Genomic DNA, 12,657 nt, shown 5'->3' with positions numbered 1-12,657 from the left:
TAATATAACCGGATAGATCCCATCCACCCCAGGTGCCTTTCTTGTATTTATCTTCAACAATTTCTCCTCCACTTTACTCTCAGTTATTACAAGATTCTCTAGCTCACTGCCAGAGTTGAATACACCTCTGGCATTCCCCTTGCTGAATAACTCCTCATGTGTGAATGTCGATGCAAAATATTCATTTAGTTTGTTAGCTACCTGAGCAGGATCATCAACAGATGACCCATCAATATCAAGTGGACCAATCTGATTCATCCCCTTCCTTCTAGAGTTTACATAAGTAAAGAACTCTTTGCTGTTTTTCTTTACATCCTTTGCCAAAGATCTCTCATAATCTGCCTTTGCCTGCCTAATCTCCTTTGTGACTTGGTTACAGACTAGCTTATATCTACCATAGGCTTCCATGTCACCTATCAATTTACATGTATCCCATGCATTTTTCTTCTCTGCCATATGACTCATTAGTTCATCTGATGTCCATTTAGGCCTAAATCTTGAACAATATTTCTTAGTTGGTATGTAAAGCCTAGTAGCTTCCAAGATAAATTCTTTGAATGCATCCCATTTTGAATTTGTTGTTGGTAACATCATCAGTTGGCCCCACCGTATAGAATTTAAATACTCTCTCAGACCACCGTAGTCGCCTTTACGAAAGAAAAAGCTCTTCCCATTACTCCTGATGGTAGTTACCTCATTGAGTAAATCCCACTTCAGCACACTGTGATCACTGCCACCTAGTGGTTCCTTTATCTGCAGATTCTTAATGCATGAAGAATCACTACTGATAATCTGATCAAGAGTATTACCCCCTCTAGTTGCCTCCCGCACATGCTGATGTAGAAAACAATCATCCAATAAATCCACAAAAGCCTCGCTAGTGCGAGTGACCAATCCACAAATTCCTGTCAATATCCGAGAAATTAAAATCCCCCATTATAAGACTCTCTGATTTACTGGCCCACTCTATTTCCCTGTACAGTTTCTTATTATACTCATCAGAGTCATTAGGCCTATAGCACACTCCTACTCTCAATTTTGATCTCCAAATGTCACACCAAACTGACTCGACACTGCACTGTTCAGCAATGTCGAGTGGCTTCACGTCCCTGGATTTTATGTATTTCTTAACTAATAGCATAACCCCCTCCTCCCTTCCTATCCCGTCTATCCTTTCTATAGACATTATACTCCCCAAATGCCAGTTCTGCATTCCTTATATCTGTGTGACACAACGTCTCTGATATCCCCACAATATCTGCCTTTTATGTTTTGAGCAATACCTCAAATTCATCAAATTTATTTACTAAACTCCTATCATTGGTGTACACGCAAGTATGCACCTGTTCTTTTTCTTACCTTCCCTAACACAACCTATGTGTTTATTTGTACCCCAGTGATTCCCAGCAGTCTCTGAAATATCCTGCATCTTATTTTCCAGGCTGCGGCTCATTCCAATAGAAGCAGTGCAAGAGTCACTTTCACCTCTGCCAGTGGCTACTGTTAATCTATTAGTCCTTGTATCCCCCAATCTAGCAGTTTTCCGACCCACCTAACACTGCCTCGATGGCATCAGCAAACATTCTTGCAACCTTTCTATTTAAGTGTATCCCATCCCTGTAGAAGCAGTCTCTCCTGTTAACAAGTACAGATCAGGCTGAAAAAAATTCTACCCCTTAAGCCTTGCTCAATCTTTCCAGAGCCGAATCGATCGACAGGGCTCTCATCATATACTCCCTCCTATCGTGTCTGGGCAGAATTGCCGACACTTTCAAATTCAACCCTAATTCACGGCTTTTTTTCAACAGTGACCTGTACTTGTTAAGTAATTCCGCCGGTCTCCTACTCTTGATGTCATTAGTGCCAACGTGTACAACTATATCACATTTTGTCCCCTTAAAAGATGATATCCGCTCTACAAAGTCATCAACCTTTGCCTCTGCCAGACAAACCCTGGTCCTGCCGACCTTTCTAAAACAGGACATGATCTAGCCAAGGAGGATGCCTTTGTGTGTGCTAGGTGTCTAGAGTGTCAAGAAATTTGGCGCCAACTCAGCGTCTGATGGGCGTCTATCAGAGCCTGAACTGTCGGGTAAATGTCCTCGAAGAAATTAATATGAGAGGTCTATCAAGCTCTCAGCTGCCAAACTCAACGGCAGAGCTCACTACTGCACATCAAGCAACAGAGAGGCAATCTCCAAGGCAGAATGCGCTGGTCCGAAAGGAACTAGTTATTGTTGGTGAATCTATTATGAAGGAGACGGGGAGTTTTGGCAACTCTGACCATTGCCTTATACAGAGGGACAATCACCTCCTTTTCCCTGCTAGCAAAATTCCTATATATCATTGACAAAACCCCATGACCTTCCTTGGCAGCCTGTCTGCATTGCTCAGAAAACTTCATATCTGACTGAACGATTACTCCCAGGTCTTTTTCATTTTCTAGCACCATAAGTGTAGTACCACACAGGTAGTACGTTTCTCCAGGGTTACTTCTACACATATGCAGTACTTTGCATTTGTCAAGGTTAAACTTCAGTTGCCACTTCTTAGCCCATCTGCCCAAATTATCTACATCCTGTTGCAGTAGCACACTGCCATTACCGTCATTATCAACCCTGCCAACCTTTGTATCATCTGCAAACTTCGACATTAAGCCTGATATACCTTCATCAATATCATTGATAAATATACAAAACAACAATGGACCCAACACAGAGCAGCACCCATTGATTACCATCCTCTGTCTTCTCCCACTCAACCATCGTTTTATCCATTGTAGCGGCTTACCCTTAATATCATTCTGCTCCAATTTGTACAATAGTCTTCAATGCGCAACAGTGTCAAAGGCTTTCCTGAAATCCAAATATATGATATCAAAATTATTTTTTGCATCCAGTTCCTTTGTAATCACATCATAATATTCTATCAAATTTGTCAGACAAGACTTTCCTTAACAAACCCAATATGTGTCTGAATTATGCTGCAGCTTGTCTAGATGATCCTGCAATGCATCTTTAACCAGTGACTCCATTATTTTACGCGGAACAGAAGTTAAACTAACTGGTGTATAATTACTCGTTTCACCCCTCGATTCCCCTTTGTGAATTGGGGATACATTTGCACATCTCCAGTCCGTGGGAATCTCCCCTGAGTCCAAGGATGCTCTCATAATTATGGCTAAGGGTTTGGTTAGTTGCTTTGCCGCCTCCTTTAATATAACTGGATAGATTGCATCCACCCCAGGTGCGTTTCTTATGTTTAACTTCAACAATTTCTCCTCCACTTTGCTCTCAGTTATTACAAAATCATTAAGCACCCTGCTACAATTTGATAACCTTCTGCCATTTTCAAACCTTAATAATTCCTCATGTATGAATGTAGATGCAAAATACTCATTGTTTATTTGCTATCTGAGCAGGATCATCAATAGTCGAACCATCGATGTCAAGTGGACCAATCAGATTCATCCCCTTCCTTTTAGAGTTTATAAAAAATAAAGAAATCCTTGCTGTTTTTCTTAGCATCATTTGACAATGATTTCTCGTAATCTGCCTTCGCCTGTCTAACCTCCTTTGTGACCTGATTACAGACTAGCTTATATCTGCCATAGGCTTCTGAGTCGCTTGATAATTTATATGCATCCCATGCATTTTTCTTCTCTGTTACTAGTCTCATTAGTTCATTTGATAACCATTTAGGCCTAAACGTTGAAAAATATATCTTAATAGGTATGAAACTTTTAGTAGCATCCACGATTAATTCCTTGAATGCTTCCCACTTAGAATTTACTGTTGGTAACATCGTCAGTTGATCAGTGGGATCAACTGACAATACATGAATGATCACTGGTGATAACCAGATCAAGAGTATTACTCTCTCTGGTTGCCTCTCGAACATACTGCTGCAGAAAACAATCATCCAAAAAAGCCACAAAAGTGTGACTAGTGTGTGAGTGACCAACCCACAAGTTCCAATCAATATCTGGGAAGTTAAAATCCCCCATTATAAGACATTCTGATTTACTAGCCCACTCTATTTCTCTCTAGAATTGTTCATTGTACTCATTCGAGTCATTAGGCCTATAAAACACTCCTACTCTTATTTTTGCATTTGCAGTGCTTATGCCACACCAAACTGACTCAATAGTGCACTGTTCATCTATATCAACTGGGTGCACTTCTGATTTTAAGTTTTTATTTATTAACATTATACGTCCTTCCTTTCTATCCTTTCTGTACACATTGTACTCCCCAAATTCCAGTTCTGTATTCCTTATATCTGTGTGGCACCACGTCTCTGCCATCCCAACCATATCCGCCTTTGATGTCTTGACCAACACTTCAAATTCATCAAATTTATGTTCTATACTTCTAGCATTGGTATACATGCAAGCATACATGCTCCTATTCCTAGTTACTGCTAACACATCCCATTTAACCACCTATTTCACGATGACTGCCATCCGTCCCTGAAACCCCCCACAACCCTCGCTCCAGGTCGCTACTTATTCTAATAGAAGTTGTGCAAGAAGCACCTTCGCTCTGCCTGCGACTATTATTAAACTATTAGTCCTTGTATCCTACCAAGCTTTCAGTTTTCTGACCCACCTAACACTGCCTCGATAGCATCAGGAAATATTCTTGCACCCTTTCTATTTAAGTGTATCCCATCCCTGTAGAAGCAGTCTCTTCTGTTAACAAGTGCAGACCTCAAGGGGTAGAAAATTGTACCCCTTGAGCCTTGCACAATCTTTGCAGCGCCGAATTGATCGAAAAGGCTCTCATCATATACTCCCTTCTATCGTGTCTGGGCAGAATTGCAGACACTTTCAAATTCAACCCTAATTCCCGGCTTTTTTTCAACAGTGACCTGTACCGGTCTCCTACTCTTAATATCATTAGTGCCAACGTGTACAACTATATCACCTTTTGTGCCCTTAAAAGATGATATCCGCTCTACAAAGTCATCAACCTTTGCCCCTGGCAGACAAACCCTGTCCTGTCCACCTATCCTTTTTACAAAGCATGTTCCCCGTTTTGCTGACAATAGAGTCAACAACAACTACTAGTAGTTCCTGTGGGACCAGCGCATTCTGCCTTGGGGGTTGCCGCTGTGTTGCATGATGACCAAGTGCCAGCTCTGGCGTTGATGTGGGCAGCTGAGAGCTTGATGGGCCCCTCAATTTAAATCCTTCGAGGGCATCCACCCTGTACTTCAAGCTCTCATATAGGCCCATAACACCGCTGAGTTGTCGCCTGGTTTTATTTCATTGTGCACCCACAGAGACATCCCCCATGACAATATCATAATCCGTTCGAGAGAGTTCGGCAATCCTAGCTAGCGTTATTATAGTATAGGTTATATTTTCAGTGATCGGTAAAATCTATTAAACTTGTTGAACTTCGTTGGCATTTAAATTTTACTTTTAACTAAATACATATTTAGTTATTCAGCAAGAGGAGTTATTCAGCAAGGGGAATGCCAGAGGTGTATTCAACTCTAGCAGTAAGCTACAGAATCTTGAAATAACTGGGAGTAAAGTGGAGGAGAAACTGTTGAAGATAAACACAAGAAAGGCACCCGGGGTGGATGGGATCTATCCAGTTATATTAAAGGAGGCAGCAAGGGAAGTAAGCAAACCCTTAGCCATAATTATGAGAGCTTCCTTGGACTCAGGGGAGGTACCCATAGACTGGAAATGTGCAAATGTGACCCCAATTCACAAAGGAGGATCAAAGGCTGACACAAGTAACTATAGACCTGTGAGCTTAACTTCTGTTCCAGGAAAATTAATGGAGGCACTGGTTAAAGAAGCACTGCAGGATCATTTAGACAAGACTTCAGTTATAGCTCAGACACAGCATGGTTTTGTTAAGGGGAAGTCTTGCCTGACCAACTTGATTGGATACTATGATGCAGTCACAAAAGAACTGGATGCAGGTAATAACTTTGATATTATATACTTGGATCTTAGAAAGGCTTTTGATACTGTTGCACATGGAAGACTGCTACACAAATTGGAGCAGTGTGACATTGGAGGCAAATTGCTGCTATGGATAAAGGGGTGGTTGAGTGGGAGAAGACAGAGAGTGGTAATCAATGGACACTGCTCATCGTGGACTAATGTTATTAGTGGAGTCCCTCAGGGCTCAGTGTTGGGTCCATTATTGTTTTCTGTATTTATAAATGATATTGATGATGGTATATCAAGCTTAATGTCCAAGTTTGCAGATGATACAAAGGTTGGCAGGGTTGTCAAGGACACTACTGTCACTACACTGCTGCAACAGGATCTGGAAAGGTTGAGCAGATGGGCTGAGAGGTGGCAAATGAAGTTTAACATTGACAAATGTAAAGTACTACACATGGGAAACAGCAACCCCAGAGCAACGTATCAACTCTGTGGTACTACACTGACAGTGGTAGAGAATGAAAGGGACTTGGGGGTGGTTGTGCAGGCAGATATGAAGTTCTCTGAGCAGTGCAGACGGGCTGCAAGAGTAGCTCATGGAGTATTGTCAATGATATACAGGAATTTTTCCAGCAGGGATAAGGAGGTGATTATTCCATTGTACAAGGCAATGGTCAGGCCACACCTAGAGTACTGTATACAGGTCTGGAGGCCTCATTTCAAGAAGGATGTAGAGCTGCTGGAACGAGTACAGAGAAGGGCAACAAGATTAGTGAATGGAACAAAGGGGTGCTCTTACGAAGAAAGGCTTAAGTTTTGCAAATTACAGTGTCTGGAGACTAGGCACCAGCGAGGTGATCTGATAGAGGTGTATAAAACCTTGAATGGTTTAAGCATGCTCAATGCTGATGGGATTCTTCCTCTAGCTCAGAAAAATCACCTGAGAGGGCATAAATTCAAATTGAGGAAAGACAGATGTAGGATAGATGTGCGGAAATTTGCCTTTAGCCAGCGGGTGGTTGGTTGGTGGAACAGACTTCCATCCCTTGTGGTGGAGGTTGATAGCCTAAATAAGTTTAAGGCTCAGCTGGACAGGTATTTTGAACGAACAGAGGGGTGAAGTGGAAGTGGGTTTTTTTTTTTTTTTTTTTGGCTGATGCTGCATAAGCTTGCTTTCTTGCATCAAATGCCTATACTAATGCTAATGCTAATATACCGACTCAGATTACAAACGTAACATAATTAATTAATACGGAAGTTATATAAAGGGAACTCGGAGATAATTAATACTTGACACTAAAAATATATATCCCGTTATAACTGTGTTGGAAGATAAGTTAGGGTTATAAACCGAAATTGAAATTTTATTTAAATTAAAAGAAATTTATGACTCAGACAAGAGCAGCAAAACAAAAGGCTCAAGCTAATGGAAGTGCTGTGGCTCAGAGGAGAACTGAGTGGGGCAGTTGCCTTCTGAATCACAGCTTGCATGATGTTTGTGGAGCATTCAGGCACGGGACATGATATAGCCATGGGGGATGTCTTTGTGTGTGCGCGATGTAAGGAGTGTATCGAAATCAAGCAACAACTCAGCGTTCTTATGGGCCTATACGAGAGCTTGAAGGACAGGGTGGATGCCCTCGAAGGAACTAAATTGAGGGGCCCATCAAGCTCTCAGCTACCCACCAACGCCAGAGCTTGTACTTGGTCATTGTCAAACACAGCCGCAACCCCCAAGGCAGAATGCGCTGGTCCCACAGAAACTAATAGTTGTTGGTGTCTCTATTGTCAGGGAAACGGGGAACATGCTTTATAAAAAGGATAGGTGGAACAGGTCCAGGGTATGTCTGCCAGGGGCAAAGGTTGATGACCTTGTAGAGCAGATATCTTTTAAGGGCACAAAAGGTGATATAGTTGTACACATTGGCACTAATGATATCAAGAGTAGGAGACCGGCAGAATTGCTTAACAAGTACAGGTCACTGTTGAAAAAAAGCCGTGAAATAGGGTTGAATTTGAAAGTGTCTGCAATTCTGGACAGATACGATAGGAGGGAGTATTTGATGAGAGCCTTGTCGATCAATTCGGCCCTGGAAAGACTGTGCAAGGCTCAAGGGGTAGAATTTTTTTCAGCCTGGACTGTACTTGTTAACAGGAGAGATTGCTTCTACAGGGATGGGATACACTTAAATAGAAAGGGTGCAAGAATATTTGCTGATGCTATCGAGGCAGTGTTACGTGGGTCGGAAAACTGCTAGCTTGGAGGGAGACAAAGACCAATAGATTGACAGTAGCCACTGGCAGAGGTGAAAGAGATTCTTGCACTGCTTCTATTGGAATGAGCAGAAGCCTGAAAAACAAGATGCAGGATATTTCAGACTGCTGAGCGTCATTGCTGTACAAGTAAACACATGGGTTGTGTTAGGGTAGCTAAAAATAGAAATAGGTGCATGTATAGTTGCGTGTACACCAATGCTAGGAGTTTAGTAAATAAATGTGATGAATTTGAGGTATTGCTCAAAACATAAAAGGCAGATATTGTGGGGATATCAGATACGTTGTGTCACACAGATATAAGGAATGCAGAACTGGCATTTGGGGAGTATAATGTCTATAGAAAGGATAGACGGGATAGAAAGGGAGGAGGGGGTTATGCTATTAGTTAAGAAATACATAAAATCCAAGGAAGTGAAGCCAGTGGACATCGCTGGACAATGCAATGTCGAGTCAGTTTGGTGTGACATAAGCATTGGGAGATCAAAATTGAGAGTAGGAGTGTGCTATAGGCCTAATGACTCTGATGAGTATAATAAGAAACTGTACAGGGAAATACGGTGGGCCAGTAAATCAGAGTCTTGTAATGGGAGATTTTAATTTCCGAGATATTGACTGGAATTTGGGGGCTCGTCACTGACACACTATCAAGGCTTTTGTGGATTTCTTGGATGATTGTTTCTACATCAGCACGTTCAGGAGGCAACTAGAGGGAGGAATACTCTTGATTTGATTATCAGCAGTGATTCTTCATGCATTAAGAATCTGCAAATAAATGAACCACTAGGTGGCAGTGATCAGTGTGCTGAAGTGGGATTTACTCAGAGGTAACTACCGTTAGGGGTAAAGGGAAGGGTTATTGCTTTAGTAAAGGCGACTACGATGGACTGAGAGTGTATTTAAATTCTATACAGTGGGACCAACTGATGATGTTACCAACAGCAAATGCAAAATGGGAAGCATTCAAAGAACTTATCTTTGAAGCTACTGGGCTTTACATACCAACTAAGAAATATTGTTCAAGGTTTAGGCCTAAATGGATGTCAGATGAACTAATGAGGCATATGGCAGAGAAGAAACATGCATGGGATACATACAAATTAACACATGACACAGTAGCCTATGATAGATACAAGTTGATCTGTAACCAAGTTACCAAGGAGGTTAGGCAGGCGAAGGCAGATTACGAGAAATCTTTGGCAAAGGATGCAAAGAAAAACAGCAAAGAGTTCTTTACTTATGTAAACTCTAGAAGGAAGGGGACGAATCAGATTGGTCCACTTGATATCGATGGGTCAACTGTTGATGATCCTGCTCAGGTAGCTAACAAACTAAATGAATATTTAGCATCGACATTCACACATGATGAGTTATTTAGCGAGGGGAAAGCCAGAGGTGTATTCAACTCTAGCAGTAAGCTAGAGAATCTTGTAATAACTGAGAGTAAAGTGGAGGAGAAACTGTTGAAGATAAACACAAGAAAGGCACCTGGGGTGGATGGGATCTATCTAGTTATATTAAAGGAGGCAGCAGAGGAAATAAGCAAACCCTTAGCCATAATTATGAGAGCTTCCTTGGACTCAGGGGAGGTACCCACAGACTGGAGATGTGCAAAGGTGACCCCAATTCACAAAGGAGGATCAAAGACTGACACAAGTAATTATAGACCTGTGAGTTTAACTTCTGTTCCAGGAAAATTAATGGAGGCACCAGTTAAAGAAGCACTGCAGGATCATTTAGACAAGACTTGTTATAGCTCGGACACAGCATGGTTTTGTTAAGGGGAAGTCTTGCCTGACCAATTTGATTGGATACTATGATGCAGTCACAAAGGAACTGGAAGCAGGGAATAACTTTGATATTATATACTTGGATCTTAGAAAGACTTTTGATACTGTTGCACATGGAAGACTGCTGCACAAATTGGAGCAGTGTGGCATTGGAGGCAAATTGCTGCTGTGGATAAAGGGGTGGCTGAGGGGGAGAAGACAGAGAGTGGTAATCAATGGACACTGCTCGTCGTGGACTAATGTTATTAGTGGAGTCCCTCAGGGCTCAGTGTTGGGTCCATTGTTTTCTGTATTTATAAATGATATTGATGATGGTATAGCAAGCTTAATGTCGAAGTTTGCAGACGATACAAAGGTAGGCAGGGTTGTCAAGGACACTATTGACGCTATGCTGCTGCAACAGGATCTGGAAAGGTTGAGCAGATGGGCTGAGAGGTGGCAAATGAACTTTAACATTGACAAATGTAAAGTACTACACATGGGAAACAGCAACCCCAGAGCAACGTATGAACTCTGTGGTACTACACTGACAGTGGTAGAGAATGAAAGGGACCTGGGGGTTGTTGTGCAGGCAGATATGAAGTTCTCTGAGCAGTGCAGACGGGCTGCAAGAGTAGCTCATGGTGTATTGTCAATGATATATAGGAATTTTTCTAGCAGGGATAAGGAGGTGATTATTCCCTTGTATAAGGCAATGGTCAGGCCACACCTAGAGTACTGTATACAGGTCTGGAGGCCTCATTTCAAGAAGGATGTAGTAGAGCTGCTGGAACGAGTACAGAGATTTTTTGATTTGGTAGTTGTTGGCGCATCGGCTTCTGTGGCCATATTGCACCTCCCAAGGTTTTTGCAGTACTCTGATCCAAGCCCGAGGCGGGAATCGAACCCGCGACCTTTGGGTTGCCGGGCAGGTACTTTACCCACTCGGCTAGCCCAGTCGGCCGAGTACAGAGAAGGGCAACAAGATTAGTGAATGGAACAAAGGGGTGCTCTTACGAAGAAAGGCTTAAGTTTTGCAAATTACAGTCTCTGGAGATTAGGCACCGGCGAGGTGATCTGATAGAGGTGTATAAAGCCTTGAATGGTTTGAGCATGCTCAATGCTGATGGGATTCTTCCTCTCGCTCAGAATAATCACCTGAGAGGGCATAAATTCAAATTGAGGAAACAGATGTAGGATAGTCGTGCGGAAATTTGCCTTTAGGCAGCGGGTGGTTGGTTGGTGGAATAGACTTCCATCCCTTTTCGTGGAAGTTGATAGCCTAAATAAATTTAAGGCTCAGCTGGACAGGTATTTCGAACGAATGGAGGGGTGAAATGGGATTTTTTTTTTTTTTTTTTTGGCTGATGCTGCATAAGCTTGCTTTCTTGCATCAAATGCCTCTACTAATGCTAATGCTAATTTCACAAGTTGCACATTTTTTTAGGCTGTGATGCGTTGGAGAAACGTCACCCTCAGTTCTCCCCCGAGTCACAGCACTCCTGCCGCTTTGTGCCCGTTGCTTTGCTGCTCTAGTTTGGGGATCACTTTTTAAATTAATAAGATCAATAAATGAAATTAATTAAATATCAATACTACGCTATCTAATAGAAACAGTGAAGGGTATTACGCTATATAATTATACGTTAGAGCTACCTAGTTACCTGAATTAAAAATTTGAATTCCCTACCACTATATACAAAAGCAATGGCTGCAAGATTCGAACGAAATAACGGTTTTACGTATATTAAGTAGTAATATCCACAAAAATTCTTTATCTAAATAAAAATAAAAATAACCAGCGTAACTATAAGACTACGTATTAAGTTCATTATAAAATAACAATTATGTAAATAAAAAGGCAAACACTTATCGCTTTTTCGGAGTCTGTAACTCACAGGTGTAATTTTTAAAGAGGTGGAAGTTAAGCACTGTTGAAGAATAATGGAGATCCTTCTTGAAATGTTCAATAACTCGTGATTAGAGGGAGGAGTGTTTCCTAAAGTTTGGACAGAAGCAAAACGTTCTGTCTGATAAACGTTTTATTGAAAAGTTCTTATTAAAAGCCTTTATTAGACAATGGATTTTTGAGACTGAAAATTGACTGTCAAAAATCCTCTTCGACAGTCAATTTTAAGTGCAACTAATCTAAGAATAAAATTAAACAGGAAAATGTTCACAGAAAATGAGTTACTTCTATTTATTATTTACACATTATGGACTGTACAGTTCTAAAATAGCTGTGGTCCCTTTATTAGGTACACCTACTTAATATACCAAATAGCAAGTAGATCTCCATCTAGCCCCCAAGAACAACCTAAATTTGTTGTGGCAAGGACTCGATAAGGTGCCTATCACCACAGGGACTGCAGTGTTGAGAACTGCTTCCCAGTCGCTGCAAATCTTCAGATCTCTACTCTGAAGAGTTCAGACTACAGGTACTCAGACTTAAATCAAGATGTGACTGGAGAGGCCATTGCAGTAAGCTGAAGTCACTTATTTTCCTGCAACCAGTTCTTAAAAATACTATTCTTCTGATATGGCATATTACCATGGTGAAAGAATCCATTCACAAATGGATACACTGCAGCGATGAAGCAATGCACCTGGTCAGAAATAATTTCCAGATAACTTATGGTGTCAAGGGGCAAAATGTAACCATGAAAATGCTCCCCCTTACCATTATATCATTAAAATATT

This window comes from Mastigoproctus giganteus, chromosome 7 (genome assembly GCF_048544385.1).
Source record: "Mastigoproctus giganteus isolate SK-2022 chromosome 7, ASM4854438v1, whole genome shotgun sequence".
Taxonomy (NCBI): Eukaryota; Metazoa; Arthropoda; class Arachnida; order Uropygi; family Thelyphonidae; genus Mastigoproctus; species Mastigoproctus giganteus.
This window is presented reverse-complemented; position numbering follows the sequence as displayed.